Source organism: Cibotium barometz, chromosome 9 (assembly GCF_041138505.1).
Source record: "Cibotium barometz isolate CiBa-2024 chromosome 9, ASM4113850v1, whole genome shotgun sequence".
NCBI classification, from domain to species: domain Eukaryota; kingdom Viridiplantae; phylum Streptophyta; class Polypodiopsida; order Cyatheales; family Cibotiaceae; genus Cibotium; species Cibotium barometz.
The window spans coordinates 54879020-54895102 of NC_141054.1; positions in this window are offsets into that span (position 1 = coordinate 54879020).

A 16083-nucleotide genomic window follows, 5' to 3' on the forward strand; every position below is an offset into this window, starting at 1 on the left:
CGATTATCTCTTCTAGACATAATGAGTAGTAGAGGTTGTAGTCGAAGCCGAACCCATGAAGTAATTAGTCATGCGGCCTATCAAGCTAGTGGCAAGTCTAGCGTTCATTGGTTAAGTTGGTATTTCTCCCCCATGGTCTGATATCCCTTCCATTGATTCAGATCGGAGGAAGCGTCGCTGCTTGTTGAGTCTCAAGCCTTATACCACACTGAATCTCGTTCTTGAAGAGGGTCCCAAGACAAAGATGGGTTGATAAGAGCCTAGTTGGGTCGATGCAGTTTCCTCTAAATCTATCTTTAAAATGCACCCAGATCATACTATACATCACTGCATGCGATTTTAGGGCTAGGGAGATGTTTTAATTTTTGCTTATTTTAAAAAAAATAAAAGAAACTTGTCTAAAAGGGGTTTCAAACAGTCCTAAACACTTTGGAAAGAGTTGTGCATGCACTTTTTTCGGGCCGACCAGAGGGTTTTCTATAGTTGTCCCCCTTAACTACTATGAGAAATTGTACATTTTTTGGGTTTTGTATCAAGTGCGCCAAAATGACCACAGCAGCCTGAAACCTATAAAGGCAACTTTGTGCATGCACTTTTCAATCTATTTCTTTTTTTGCCCGCTAGCCCTTTACCTTTTCCCTTTTTTTCTCCTTTTTTTCTTCTTTCTGCTTTTGTTTACTTTTTTTACTATTTACTATTTACTTTTTACTTTTACAATTTTTGATTTTCGGTTTGTGGTTTATGTTTTTTGATTTCACCCGCAACTAACCGAAAAGGGGTGGCCATGGTTTTTGGATTTTTCCAAGATTCCCCTTTTGATTTACGCCTAAAGCCTGCACGCATTAAACATGGCCAGCCAAAAAACTTACAACTTGTGGCCCAAATTACACATGGTTTAAGTTAGATTAATCTATGTAATTAGTACTAATGCAAAAACACAAAAAACCTACAAAACACAGAAATTAATCTGGTTTGCAAATCCTACCTCAAATCATAATTTATAACCCAATTTCTCCATGTAAGGAGTCAAAATTAGGGTAAACCCTATGTCCTAAAACTAGTGTTAAGGTCCATTTCACTTAATTCATTAAATTTAAAGCCCTATTTACTGTTTCTTATGTGCAAAATTAAAAATAAATTGAAAACAAAAAATGCAAAAATTGACCAAAAAACTTGAATTACAGAAATCAAAGAACATACAGTTTTAGGACTAAAGAGAATGTGGGGGAGAGAGATAGCTTGAGATCCTTGCAAGAAAACACATACATAAAGGGAAATTACTCTCCTACAACAACATACAAAATGCTCAGTCTATAATGTGAACATGACTCTATGAGCTGGCGTTATAAACTATGTCATAACTCTAGTACTCCCAAAGTGGCTATCACACAGGCTATCATCCACTGGTGGCATATCAACCATAATCTCACCAACCATGCCAGTGGCATAAGTGCAGAAGCTCTCACCTAAGCGGGTCATCAATGTCCGCCTGCAGCAACACTAGTTGATCTCAATATCTCAACACTCCCCCTCGAGATCAAATCCACACACTGCAGTCCAAGTAAGCTACTAAACATGTGGAGCTTCTCTATGCCCAATGCCTTTGTGAAGATGTCAGCCACATGATCCTATGTGCTAGCATATACCAGATCTACATCACCTGCTAGAACCTTCTCCCTCACAAAGTGATAGTGCACCTCAATGTGCTTCGTTCTAGCATGGTATACTAGGGTACTAGCCAAATGTATGCTACTTATGTTGTCACGATAAATGATAACTGCCCTATTCACGGGCTCACCCATATCACCAAGTATTGAAACCAAGCTACCATAGCAATACCCTTGTACTCTATCTCTGTAGTCGATAAAGCAACTCTTGGCTCACAAGCTCTCAAAATAAATTGTGGCTATGTGGTGGGGCTATTCCCTAGAAATGGTGCCACTTATTGGAAGCCCTAGCATGCCATAGAAAGGACATAGGGAACAACCCGATGTCATGGGCTTTTTCCAACCACACATGGCAGCACAAAAAGCTCAACCGAGAAACCAGTTTGTCATGGCCTAGCACACAAAAGCACAATCGGGGTGCATGGGATTCTCGTAGGAGACAATGTTGCGACATAGCCACTGCACCCAAAATCTCCATTCCATTGTTGCCGCTATCGCTGGTGCACTTCAATTGAAGCTTGAACCTCCTTAGCACTCAATCTTACACAATCACTCTCTCACACACATGCAAGGAAGCGCACACACATAAGAGCTTGAACAAGAAAAAGGCAAGCAAGTAATAGTATAGGAGAGTAGAGAACAAGGACACTCTATTAGCTTATACATAAAAGAATGAGTGGTGAGAGTTACATGTTGCCTCTTATGTGTGGCTACTAGGGTTTACACTCTTGGTGGGCAGCCAAAGTTCAAAATTAGGTCCTCGGTCTTATTCGGCCACTCTATCTTGTGCAAACACCTATTCCACAAATAGTACTCTCTACCTAAGATCCTGTGATACACCTTTAATAGACAAGCGGCAAGCATACATGTAAAATATATAATACATGGCAAGTGAATTTTAGTCATTCTGGTACGTGTGGTCCAAAGGAGATGAAAATGATATGGTTGTTGAAATATACAAGTGAATAGGGTGTGTGCGGAAACAAGCCCTTAGTAGCAAGAGGCCGTAAAAGAGAAACTGTAAATGAGTGAGAAGCTGTAAAAAGGTGAGAGGTATCTACTGGGGGAGAGAATAAAGGGTAGCATGAGAAGATTTAGGATGTGTGGAGATATTCTGGGAAGAGGTGGAGAGAATCAAGCAAAAGAGGTGGAGTGAATCAAGGAGAGATCAGTGGGATTAGATGCTTGGATGTAAACTCTATAAATTGAGGTATTGGCCTAATGAGAATTTGTTGGTTTTTTACTTATCCATGCCTACATTAAGCTATCAGTTAATTGCTTACTAATCATCGTCTAATATCTTTGTTAATGATGTTGATTCTTGCATTTGATCCACCATAGCTCACACATTGCTACAAATTTAATATGGTATCAGAGACTAGCTTAGAATCCATCAAATTTATGAGCTCATTATCTTGCTAATCACCTAGTTAATTAGGATTAGAAAATAATCAAGTTTTTAGCTCTTTTTTTCAATAGCCTCTATACCCCCAGCTAGTGGAGTGGCTTGATCTCCCTCTTGCCATAACATTGGCCCAAACCTTTCAAGCCCCACCTAGCCAAGGCTCCCACACACTAGCCTATCACTGGAATCGCCAAACCGCCATCTGGAGTTGCCAATTTTCGGTAAAAAGCCAGCGCTGATTTTTTAAAGGAAAAATGCAATTGTGGCTTCACTACTTGGAATTGGGAGCAATGGAGTTAGCCCAAAGTGTTTTTGGATGCTCTGAGCGTGCTAGTCGCTCACAATCTAGAAATTCTTCAAGGAAAAGTGAAATCAAGCTCTGCATCAAATCTGCACCAGTGACTTTGGTAAAACAGAGATTAAGCATTTAATGTTTGGTCAAATCTTGTGTTTCTTGGCTCAATCCTCTACAAGACTAACTGCTATTGATGGCTTTGGAAGGAGTTGAGCTCATTTGCACTCAAAGGCCCCAGATCTGGACTCCCCACATACTCTGTTTTTTCTACACACAAAACAGAGGATTATTTAGCTAATTAGTTATTAATCAGCACTAATCACTATATTTTGGTGCAATTGAGGGCTCAAATTAACGATTCGGTATCTGATACGGATCCCTAACTATAACTTCATATTGCAATTCAGAGATGGTTTGATACTCCAACCATTCAGTATAGATTTATTACCCTTTGCTTTATGTAATTTTTAGTGAATTTATGCTGCAATTCAGAGATGGTTTGATACTCCAACCATTCAGTACAGATTTATTACCCTTTGCTTTATGTAATTTCTAGTGAATTTATGCTGATAAATCTATTGTAATCATCACTTAAACACCATATTAAGTTGTAAAAGGGTAGACACTGCCCTTGAATCTTGAAATTGGATCAAGAGGTAAGACCCCCTTCACATCATCATGAGCACGGTACAAGAGATAGCCATATTTAATGGGGAGTAGTTTTATACATGGCAAACAAAAACCATGTATTTGCTCATGAGGAAAAATCTTTGGGGTCTAGTTGAGGGAAGAGATGAATGCCAGAGCTGAGTGGGAAAAATGAGTGGAAGAGCAAGAATGAGAAAGCATTAGGATGACTCATTGCACTCAGTTTAAATGATCATCACATCACAGGGATACAATGGGCAAAAGATGCATGGGATGAACTCAATAAATTATTTGGCACTCAAGCAAAAAATTCAAAGATAAATCTATTAATGCAATTCTACAAACTTGATATGAAGGAAAGTGAACCTTTAATCACACACTTGAACAAATACAAAAGCGTTAAGCAACAACTGGCAGCCATTGGCAAGAAGGTAGAAGATGATGAGGCACTAGCAGTGCTTCCGAAGAGTGTGGACAAAGGTGAATATGAAAACATTGTAGCAACCTTAAAGAATGTACCTGAATTGAAGTTGCACAAGATAGAAGGAGCTCTACTAGAGCAAGAGACCAAGGTCAAAGAGAAGAAATGGCTGGACTCAATAGCTAGAGAGGAGGATTCTTCACCCGAGAAGGATTCTCACTCACGAGAGGACGAGGACGAGGAAGAGGCATTCTTCACGCGAGAAGGATTCTCATATCACGAGGACGAGGAGGACGAGGAAGAGAGGCAGAGTAGGAGGAAGGACCTTCACTTGCCACAATTGTGGGAAGCCATGACACATGGCAAGAGACTGCTACAGCAAACCCAGTGGAAAAGGAATGACATCAGCAAACTTCATAGAGGCTCCTAAGGAAGTGGAGTCAGATCATCTTTTCTGAGAGAGAGAGAGAGAGAGAGAGAGAGAGAAACCCCACAACCCAATATAATCTACCCCAACGGAGTAAAACCGCCTCTGAGCCACCGATGATGTAGGCCATGTGGTAGATGTATGTGTGAGCACTTTAGTCAAGGTCACGGGCACTTGTAGTAGCCTTGGACACATAGAGAGTGTCAAGGACTATGAGTTTAGGGACTTGAGGCACTGGTCGCGGACTACTAAGTAAGAGGGAAACTTGGTATAGGGTCCAAGTGTGCTAGGATTATTCACTTGAGGGGATGTGTTGAAATATACAAGTGAATAGGGTGTGTGCGGTAACAAGCCATTAGCAAGAGGCTGTAAAAGAGAAACTATAAATGAGTGAGAAGCTCTAAAAAGGTGAGAGGTATCTAGTGGGAAGAGAATAAAGGGTAGCATGAGAAGATTTAGGATGTGTGGAGATATTCTGGGAAGAGGTGGAGAGAATCAAGCAAAAGAGGCAGAGTGAATCAAGGAGAGATCCATGGGATTAGATGCTTGGATGTAAACTCTATAAATTGAGGCATTGGCCTGATGAGAATTTGTTGGTTTTTGATTATCCATGCCTACATTAAGCTATCAGTTAATTGCTCACTAATCGCATCTTAATCATCGTCTAATCTCTTTGTTAATGATGTTGATTCTTGCATTTGATCCACCATAGCTCATCACATTGCTGCAAATTTAACAATGGTGACCAGCAAGGGTTAACAATATACATGGGAGAAACCATGACATGACCGTATAGGTCTATGGTCATAGTCGGTGCCACCATGCTGAGATATTGAGCTCAACTAGTATTGTGGACATTGATAGCCCACCTCAGTGATAGTTTTTACACCTATTCCACTGGTGGCTAGGTTAGAGATCATAAATGATATAATAGATTTATAATTTTGTACAAAGCTGTAATCTCTAGTTGGTAAGTTGTTGTGCAAGTAAAGATGTGTGACAGCTTGTCACAAATTGTGAGTGAGAGAAGATGGATAAGAATAATTTCTAGGCTTGGAAGTTCAAGATGACTAATTTCTCTACAGGAAAAGGATATTGGGAGTTCATCACATGTGACGAAAAGGACCCAGAGATTGCTTAATAAAATCCCACCCCACATGAGGCATATAAAGCATAGAATAAAAGATCCAAAAAAGTGTTGTACTGGTTTTCTCCCATTGTGAGACAAAATCTATGATTGTAAATATAGAGGATACATAAACACCTAAGGAGGCTTGGGACACCTTGTTGGAGATATACAATACAAACACTCAAGCTTGAAATATACAGCTAAAGTAGGAGATGTATATTGTGTCCATAGGGAAGCTGAGTATATATGATTATACGATGAACGTTAAAGAGCTTGTAAATGCCCTTGATTCTAAATAGATCTCACCGGTAGATGACGATGATATGGTATCAGGGATCTTGAATGATCTTGGCCAGGAATACAATCAGTTTAAAACCTCCATTGGAGTTCGAGAGAACTTTCATGATTTTTAGGAATTGATTTCTCTCCTCATCCGTGAGGAGATAAATATTTGGGGGGATCATCCTCTCAAATCTTGCATAAGCATGCCTTTTACTGAGATATAGATAGGGTTAGAGACAGATGATCATCTAGAGGATGCGATGGTGTGGTCAATTTAGAAATCAAAACTAAAAATAACAACAACAACAACAAAATCAGACTCATATAGGTGGAAGAGGAGACTACTATAGAGGAAGGGGAAACCAAAGAGACCGAGGTAGTTGGCAAAGAATTCAAAATAAAAATAGGATGAAGTGCTATTACTCTATTAAACCAAGGCACATTTTGCAAAGGACTATTATAAACAGGGTGATAACAAAAGTAAGGAGAAATATTTGTGATGCAGTACATGTTTAGTTCCATGATCAAAAATGTATCAAGATCAGGAGATATATTGTTTCTGGATTCTAGTGCCTTTAACCACATAACTAGTCATGGTGGTGAGAGTGGTTTAGAGAAATTAAAAATAATAAAAACCACGGTATATGGACATAGGTGATGATATTATGCACCCTGTTGCACATGTTGATAAAGTGTCATTGTCTATGCACGATGGTAAAATGAATTACTTGGAAGATGTCCTTCATATTTCTAATATTACAAAAAACCTAGTTTCTATTGGATAGATAGTCGAGCAAGGTCTACAAGCGAGGTTCAATCCTAAAGGGAGGGCGCTTTGTGGAAGACTTTAAAAATTAGTCGAGTAACAATGGGAGAATATTTACTTTATATGTTAACATGCTTGAGGTGAAGGTAGCCATGTTTGTACATGAGACAGGTGTCATCGTAGATATTAACATATGACACAAGCCCATTGGTCATGTAAGTATCGTATGCGTAAAGTAATTGAAGCATGTGAGCTTGATAAGTAGGCCAGACATGCTTTCTCATATTAAAGGAATGTTAGTGCAAGGACATTAGATGTTATACAATGGTTATACATTATGATGTATGGGGCACCAACTACTAAGACTACAACAATTGTAGGTTGGTACTATGCTACATTCAGTGATTATCACACTACGAAAGTGTGGGTTTACTTCATGAAGGAGAAAGGTGAGGTGTTTACTTTCAAATATTTAAAGCCTTGGTCAAGAAGGAAAAAAGTATGCAGAGATCCGATGGTGGGGGAGAATATTTCTCCAATGAGTTCAGTGATTTCTTAAGAAAGTAGGGAATCAAGAGGCATTTCATATGCAGTACACTCCACAATAAATTTATACTATAGAAAGGAAGAGCTGACATATTCTAGAAGTTATTCATGCCTTGATGTTTGAAAATAATATGTCGAATTATTTTTGGACTAAATCCATAATGTTGTTTACATTATAAACAGAACTTCCACTATATTTGGTCATGGTATGACTTCCACTAGAAGTTTAAAGGTATAAAATCAAATGTATCTCACTTAAGAGTGTTTAGTTCTATGGCATCTATGCATGTTCTTGAAGAAGTGAGAACCAAGTTGGATCCAAAGGCTAAGAAATGCATCTTCGTTGGTTATTCTTTAGTATTCTATAACCCTACCATGAGATACAAGTAAGCAAATATGTTGTCTTTGATGAGATGAGTAGCTAGTATGCACCAATGAAGGCAATTCAAGATGCAAATGTAAGAAGTAATTATAATGTCCCATATGTAGAGCAACAATGATCACTAATGTCTTTATCTAAGGAGGATAAGAAGGCAATTGGATGTAAGTGGGTGTATGAGGTTAAGCATAACTCAAATGAATATGTGAATAGGTATAACTCAGATGGATGTAAGTGGGTGTACAAGGTCAAGCATAACTCAAATGGATATATGAATAGGTAAAGACAAGATTGGTTAAGGGTTATGCACAGACATATGGCATTGACTGTGAGGAGACATTCAACTCGGTTGTGAGAATTGCAACCATTAAAGTTGTCATTGTACAATGAAGGGTTGGTCTTTTACATCAGGTGAATGTAAAGAATATGTTCTTACATATGGTGATTTTTTGCAAGACTAGTTTTGCATGATGAAGCCACCTTTATGTGAAAAAGATAGATATAGGGATCATGGTGTTGGTCATTTATGTGGATGGTTTGATTATTAGTGGTAATAGTGATGCTAACATACATGATGTTTGGATGCTTTCAAAGTAGAATTTTGAGATGAAAGAGTTGGGCAAGCTACAGTATTTTCTTGGTATAAAGGTGATGAGATCACCTGATGGAATTTTGCTATTACAGAAGTAGTGTCCAAGTATGGGTATGACAAGCTTAAGCCTATTTCAATGCCATCAAAGCACAACCCTAAGCTTTTCGAAAATACATTATGTGAGGACCCCACAATATACAAGTGCATAGTGGGTAGCTTGATTTACATGACCATTACTATGCCAAATTCAAGCTATGTTATTGGACTTGTGAGTCGGTTATGCCCCAGGAAGCCAATATCATCTAGAGCATCATAATACTCGAACTTAGACACCGCAACATAATAGATATCATCATCAAAAGAATGATCATCATGAATAGGATCCACATAAGCAACGCCATGAAGAACATGTGTGTCATCAATCAAAGTGATATCATCACTAAGAATATGAGAAACCTGCTCCATCCTCCCAATACACTACCACGCACAAGGAGTATCCTCAGGAAACATATGTGCTCGAAGCATGAGATCATCCTCATCAAGGAAAATGAACACATAGAATCATAAATGTATGATATCTACATGCCAATAGCATAGGAAAATCCATAGTCTCTTGCTGCACGATATAATCCATAAGCATATGCCTGAAAGAGCATAGAAAAATCTCCATGAATAACTGCATGCCTTACATTACCCATGGTAGGCAAGAAGATGAAAATATCTCCTGTGAATATCTGTGGACCCACTTTTGCATGGATAGGTAAATCAGTCCCATCATGCCTCATAAAAGAATGGGATAAACCCTCCATGACATGGAAAAATCCATCGACATGGATCCCATTATGCATAGAACACATATCATCAATAGTAATATCATGAGAAACATCAGGATGTGAACCATCGTCACATAAAGGATCATCATGAAGATAAACATCATGTGAACTTGGAGAACCATCAAATAAGATCATATCAAAGTGATCATCACCATTGAACGCATAATAGACGCAATTAATGGAACCTCCAAATCTATATCATGTGTAGTAGACTCAATGTGAGTCTCCACACCTGCATATGAAGAATTGGTTCACCATAAATAGAGTGAAAGATACTCATCATATCTACATCAATATCAATACTAGCCAAAGCTAACTCCTCTGGATCATCATCAAGAATCAATGAGAGAGTATCATCGACTACATCACCATTGGAAACTGGATCAAGAATCTGCATATTTGCACTATCATCATGGTGGATAGCATGCTCTCGAAATCATGAGGCAATATGACATCATCACAAACATGTGAGTCGGAACTATGCACATCGGCATATCTGTCATCCTAACCAAACCCTGGGATATATCCGATGCGAAGCTAGGTACCTCTCCGAGAAATCTTCTGGCCTCCCCGGTTCTCCCAAGCACTCTCATGAACTCCTATCCTCCTCAAACTAGAACAAGACTTCTGTCTACCCCTCTCACGATAATCATATGCATCATCTAGGGTATCTACTAAAAAATCACACAAAGTTTTCTCCTAGCTTTCTCCAATTTTTTAGATGATGATGCTTTGCGAAAAGATTTAATGATCCCATATAACTCCTTTGCCAAATCTACCATGCAATGATATTTACATTGATCTCCCTTTCGACAAGTTGGACTCAACAATGGATGCTCTATGATCTCTCTCTAAACAAATTTCTCACCTCTTTTTCTTCTTCTCCCCCATCACGATGATGAGGAGTGTGGGCTCTCACGAACGACTCACGAACGCGTACATCGCAAGGAGAGCTTGGTGCTATACCAAGATCCTAGCAATGCATCAAACCACGCACGACCAAGATCCTACCAAGATCTTGGTGCTATACCAAGATCCTAGCAGTGCTTTATTGCGTGTGAACAGACGCAGAGGATTTTTTGTAGTGTAAAGTTGATCTCCAGATGAGATCTTCTACGTCGTTTTTGTCCTCTTTCTCTTTCTCTGCGTTTCCGCGGAGAAGGTCCTTCTGCAACAAACCTTCCACCATCGCGTAGCTTTTTCGAGCTTTTATTCTGCTACTTTACTTTTCGGATCCAAGCTTGCTGTATGTAAAACACTTGTCAGCGCCATCCACAATAACCAACTACCACTGTCATTCTCTTCAGCGCCCGTTGAACGTGGAGGATTATTATTATTTTATTTTTATTTTTAACGTAACAACGTTCGTTGTTGAAGAGCAGTGCGGATAAGAGAGTCCGTCCCATTTTCAGCACTGAAAATTGTCAGTACAATCAAATAGCAGGAAGGATGAATGCCATGAACAGGAATACAAACACACAGAAAATACAAAGAGAATGCCATGGTTTGTAATTTCATTGCTTCATTCATGCTGTCAAATACAAGGATGATGGTAGGTATGCTTCTATGCACGTGAAGGTGAAAAGGTGAGATGTGAAGGGGTATGAATATATATGAATGGGTGCATCCCCCTAAGGTCTACATACCAATATATCAATGTAATAATAAGATATGAGGTGTTAGACCCCTAACACATACTTGGATGTGGTGATACATAAGTTCTTTGTTTGTTGATTATGGATTTTTCTATGAGGTTGGCAAAGAAATATAACTACATGGGTATCTAATTGGGCTAGTAGTGTCTTAGACAGAAGATCTACTCTAGTGGTTTTATGTTTTCTTCTTTTAGGAGTGTTGTGAGTTGGAGCAGCAAAAAATAAATAACAGTTGCTATAGCAGCTTGTGAGGTAGCTTGGTTTTAGAAGCTACTTGGTGATATGGATAGGCCAATGAATAGAACCAATATGAGTAGCATACAAGTGGTCAATAATCTAATCCATCATGCTAGAATGAAGCACATTAAGATGCATTATGACTTTGTGAGGGAGAAGGTTCTAGCATGTGATGTGAATCTAGTATATGTCAGCATAGAGGATCGAGTGGCTGATATCTCCAGCACGAAGGCATTGGGTACAAAGAAGCTCTACAAGTTTAGGATAAATTTTAGGAGCTTAGAGCGTAGTGTGTGGAGTTGAGCTGGCAAGGGGGAGTGTTGAGATATCGAGGTGAAGTAGTGCTATGCCCGACATTGATGACCCACCTGGGTGATAGCTTTTGCACTTACGCCACTTTATGGGAATATGCTGTCAACGATTTATAAGTTGTGTGACATCCACTTTGGTGTACTAGAGTTATGGCATAGCATGAGCTCATGTAGTCTGGACCAACCTTTGTATGTTATAGTAGGGGAGTACTTTCCCTCATAGTATGTACTCGTTTCTCTTTATGTGATGGTTGTAGAGAAGAGAACAGAAGACAATCCAGCCATCCATCTCTCTTGTGTGCTTATCTACTCTTATGTATGTGTGGCAAGGAGCTCAAGCTCATCCTCTATCCTCCATTCTTCTTGCACCATTTGCTGTATAGACTATCATCCAGTCTCGTTTTGGTCCCCATTTAGTCCCCATTTAGGCCTCATAATGTTAGGACATGGTGTCCAAGAGTAAAGTCTATCTATTCCATCTGGTGAAACCATTATGAAATAACGGCTCATTGTAGCATGTAGCCTATTTGCCAGTGTGCCAAATCTAATACAAGCCATCACTAAACCATCTTTCCTCCTAGGCCACCATCTAGTGTAAATATAGGAATTTCTTCTCAACCATGGTTACTCCTCATAATGGGGAGGGTTGTACAAACATGAGGAGATAGTAAGTACTTAGAAAACATAATAAAGTGAAGCATTGATATCCAATAAAGTCACCAAGGAGGTGCAAAAAATCATATACATTTTTTGGCCTTCAGAAATTCCTCACTTCATTAATTTTTTTTAAAAAAAATCATTGATTTCCAACATCAATACCTTTAATGGGGACTTGTTATGAAAGGATCATAGTTTAGTTTTACTAAAGACGTTCATCCACTACAATAGAATGAGGGTGTAGTAGTGAAAATAGCAGCATTTTTTAAAACTCAAAGGGTAGGTAGATGTCATACTATTTTCGCTGCTAGAAACACTGCTATTTTCATTGCAACGGGTTTGTTGCTCAGCAGCAGCAAAAATAGCAGTATCACTGCTACTGAGACTAGCGATATTTTGCTGCTGTGCGAAAGCTCTGCACAGCAAAAAAAGGGCTAGGGCAGACTGGGAAGTCTGCACAAGACTCCCCAATCTAGCCCAACTCTTTTTTTTAATTAAGACAAAGTCATAGTTTCAATTTTATGACACAAACACAAACATAAGAAACACATAGATTGTGGAGAATGCAATTGAGCCCAAAATTTATTATATTTCACAAAGCGTTGGGCCTTTGGCCATATATACATAGAATGTTTATAATGAAGAGGTATCTAACTGGAATCCTGATCGGATTCCGAGTGATCATCATCATCGTCTTCCTCGTCCACTTCACTTTCTTCTGTGGCTTCATGCTCAAGATCCTCCTCTTCATCTTTCCCTCTTTGAACAAAACCACGAGGCTGCGATACATACACCTCTTCATGCAAATCTCCATTCAAGAACGCAGTCTTTATGTCCAGCTGATGTACATTCCAACCATTATGAGCTACCAATGCACAAATGCTACGAATGGTAGTCATACGACAAGTGGGAGCAAAGGTCTCATCAAAATCAATGCCCTTTTCTTGAGAATAACCCTTTGCAACAAGTCTAGCCTTATAGCGATCAACACTGCCATCTGGCTTTTATTTCAACTTAAAAACCCACTTACATCCAATGGCCTTTTTACCAATAGGCAAATCACACAAAGACCATGTACCATTCTTCATTATAGCATCATATTCACTTTGCATTGCAGCCAACCAATTTTCTGATTTTTGTGCCTCATCAAATGAAAGAGGTTCTTCCTCTTCACACATACTAGACACAGCCAAAGCATAACAATCTGATGCATAAGAGACATGCAGCAAGGTAAACCAACGGCAATAAATAACAATAAAATGTAGAAAATAGAATGGTTTAGGCTCACCTACCTCATCTGCTGGAGTCCACAAAACGGACTCATCCAAGTGTACGCCGCGCGTATCCATCTACACCCATAATTATGGATGGGCGGCTCTGTACCCAAAGTCGTACTCCTCCTTTGTTGGGTCGCACCCAACAACCTCCCTCTACAAAAAACAATTAAGAAAATATACAATTAGTTAAAGAAAACAAAGAGAAGAAGAAATGATTACCTACAAAACGAATAATAAAGGAGGATTTTTTGCCAAAGCCGAAGTGTGAATCCCCTCACTTCTGTAGTTGGGAAGCACTCGCTGCCGCTTGTTGTTGAAAAGCACCTAGGTGCTTTCTCACTCACAAAGCTGCGTGCATACCTCCACTCCTCAGCTGTGCAAACGCTGGGCTTCTCCAAGTTATTCTTTGCTGCTCTCTTGATATTTGCTCTCCTATTAGAGATCAAAATCTTGATATTTGCTCTCCTATTACATATTTGCTCTCCTATTAGAGATCAAAATCTTGATTTTCCTCTTCATCCACTCCTCGGAGAAGCAAAGACCCACATGTGGAACAGGGAACTCTGACTTAAGCACATCAATGATGTATTGCTTTGAAAGTTCATCTTGTGCTTTCCACTTTTTGAAGGAGTTCATGAACTCTAGGTTTGCAAGTACATGCATGTGGTTCATGTCTTGCTTTTCTCATGCATCCATCATGAGGGCACCATCCACATCCACATTGTATGACAAGGTGCGTGGATTGAATGGTGGAATGAGTCTCTTAGGGGCTGGCTCATAATGTGTAGATGAAGAGCCCCCCCTGTTGGGGAGATGCATCGAGAGACGTAGTGCTATTTTTGCCAAAGCAAAAGAAGCCTGCTCCCCCCCACTAGCGCGTCTACTACCCCCCCAGACTCCCTCCTACGTTGTCATCGTGGTGAAGATGGACGTGAAGGAGGGGGGGTCTAGTCGAGGAAGGTGGTGTAGGCTCATCACAACCATATCATGATGGGCCTGCACCACTCAGCCCCGCGCTTATCAAAGGCATGGTCTGCCTCGACTAGCCAAGTGGGGTAGATTGCACCCATGGCGTTGACTGGCCCGATTGTAAGCCTACCTACATATAAGATTAAAAAATAAGACTTATAGAATGCATAAAAGATTAACTGTGTATGTGAAAAGGTTTGATGGAACCATACCTCTGTCTAAGTAAATTGAGACTAAGCTTGTTGCCCATATTGTTCATTTATAATAGATAGCAGATTTGCCACATCAGGGTCTTGTGAGGGGTCAATCGACATTGCCTATACATACATGCATGAGGCAACAAAACATGATTGCTCTAACAAAATCCATTCTTAAAGCTTATAAAAAAATACAACATGTGATATTAGAATATTGTTAAGACCTTCTACGATACTGCTTAGATAAGCAGGGTGGACAGTGCCCGTTTCGGATGACAGCTTCTGAGGACTTTCCACATGCTCCCAAAGGCAACTCCTCTTTTACAAGAGAAGGATAGTGAGAACATCAAGGGCTCCCCCTCCTCCACTATAACCACCTACTCCACGGATAACCACTCCTAACTTGACATAAAAAGCACTCCTAACTCGACATAAATAGCATTCTAGATGGTATATAACAATGCCCCATATTTCTATGCATAAGTCTAAATCCTAAACCTGGCACCCAAGGGTGCAATAAAGATGAAGTTGAGTGAATAAGAGATCTTACCTTGACAATGTCAATCCAACCAAGAGAAAACAACAACACAAGCTTAGATAATAAAGGCAACATGTGATATTAGAACATTGTTAAGACCTGGGAATGTTTTCTCGAGTTTGAATAGAGATCTTGAATGCCTTGTATTGTGGCCCAAGACCACGTAGACAGACTTCCACAATACCCTTGATCTTCAATGCATAGTCATTCACAGACATACTCTTTTTCTCCATAGTATGAAGTTCATTCTTCAACTGTATCTTTCGTGCCTTGGTATTTATTTCATAGAGTTTTACCAAGGTGTCCCACACCTCCTTGAGGGACTTGGCATCCTATATGTGCCCAATCATGGTGTCCTATATACTGATAGAGAGCCAATACATAACTTTTCTGGCTCCTTGGTTCCAATCCTTGAACTCTTTCACATCTGCAGCAGTCGGATTGATCTCACGTATCTCCAGTGTCTCTTTGTGCTCACCTTCTATGTAGTCCCAGTAACCCTTTCCCATCAGGAAATTTCTTAACCTGAACCTCCAAGCATGGAAGTTGTTCTTATCAATCTTCTCAGCACAATTTGGTTTATGCCATCATTTGACATCTTGCCAGACACACAAATTTACTAGAAACAGCACTCTGGTTTGTCCTGCACAAACTGCTGTATTTTCTGCAGCGGTATTGTACTACACTCAAATGTCACAACCAGTGACCTCAATGTGCATACATAAACCAATGGCAATTGTTGACCTCCTTGCAGCACACACAATGTCTGCACAACCAATCTGTCTTCCTACGGTTCTTAAAACAAAGTTCTGCACAGAATCGATGATTTACCCGCAGTGCTCGAAATCGCCT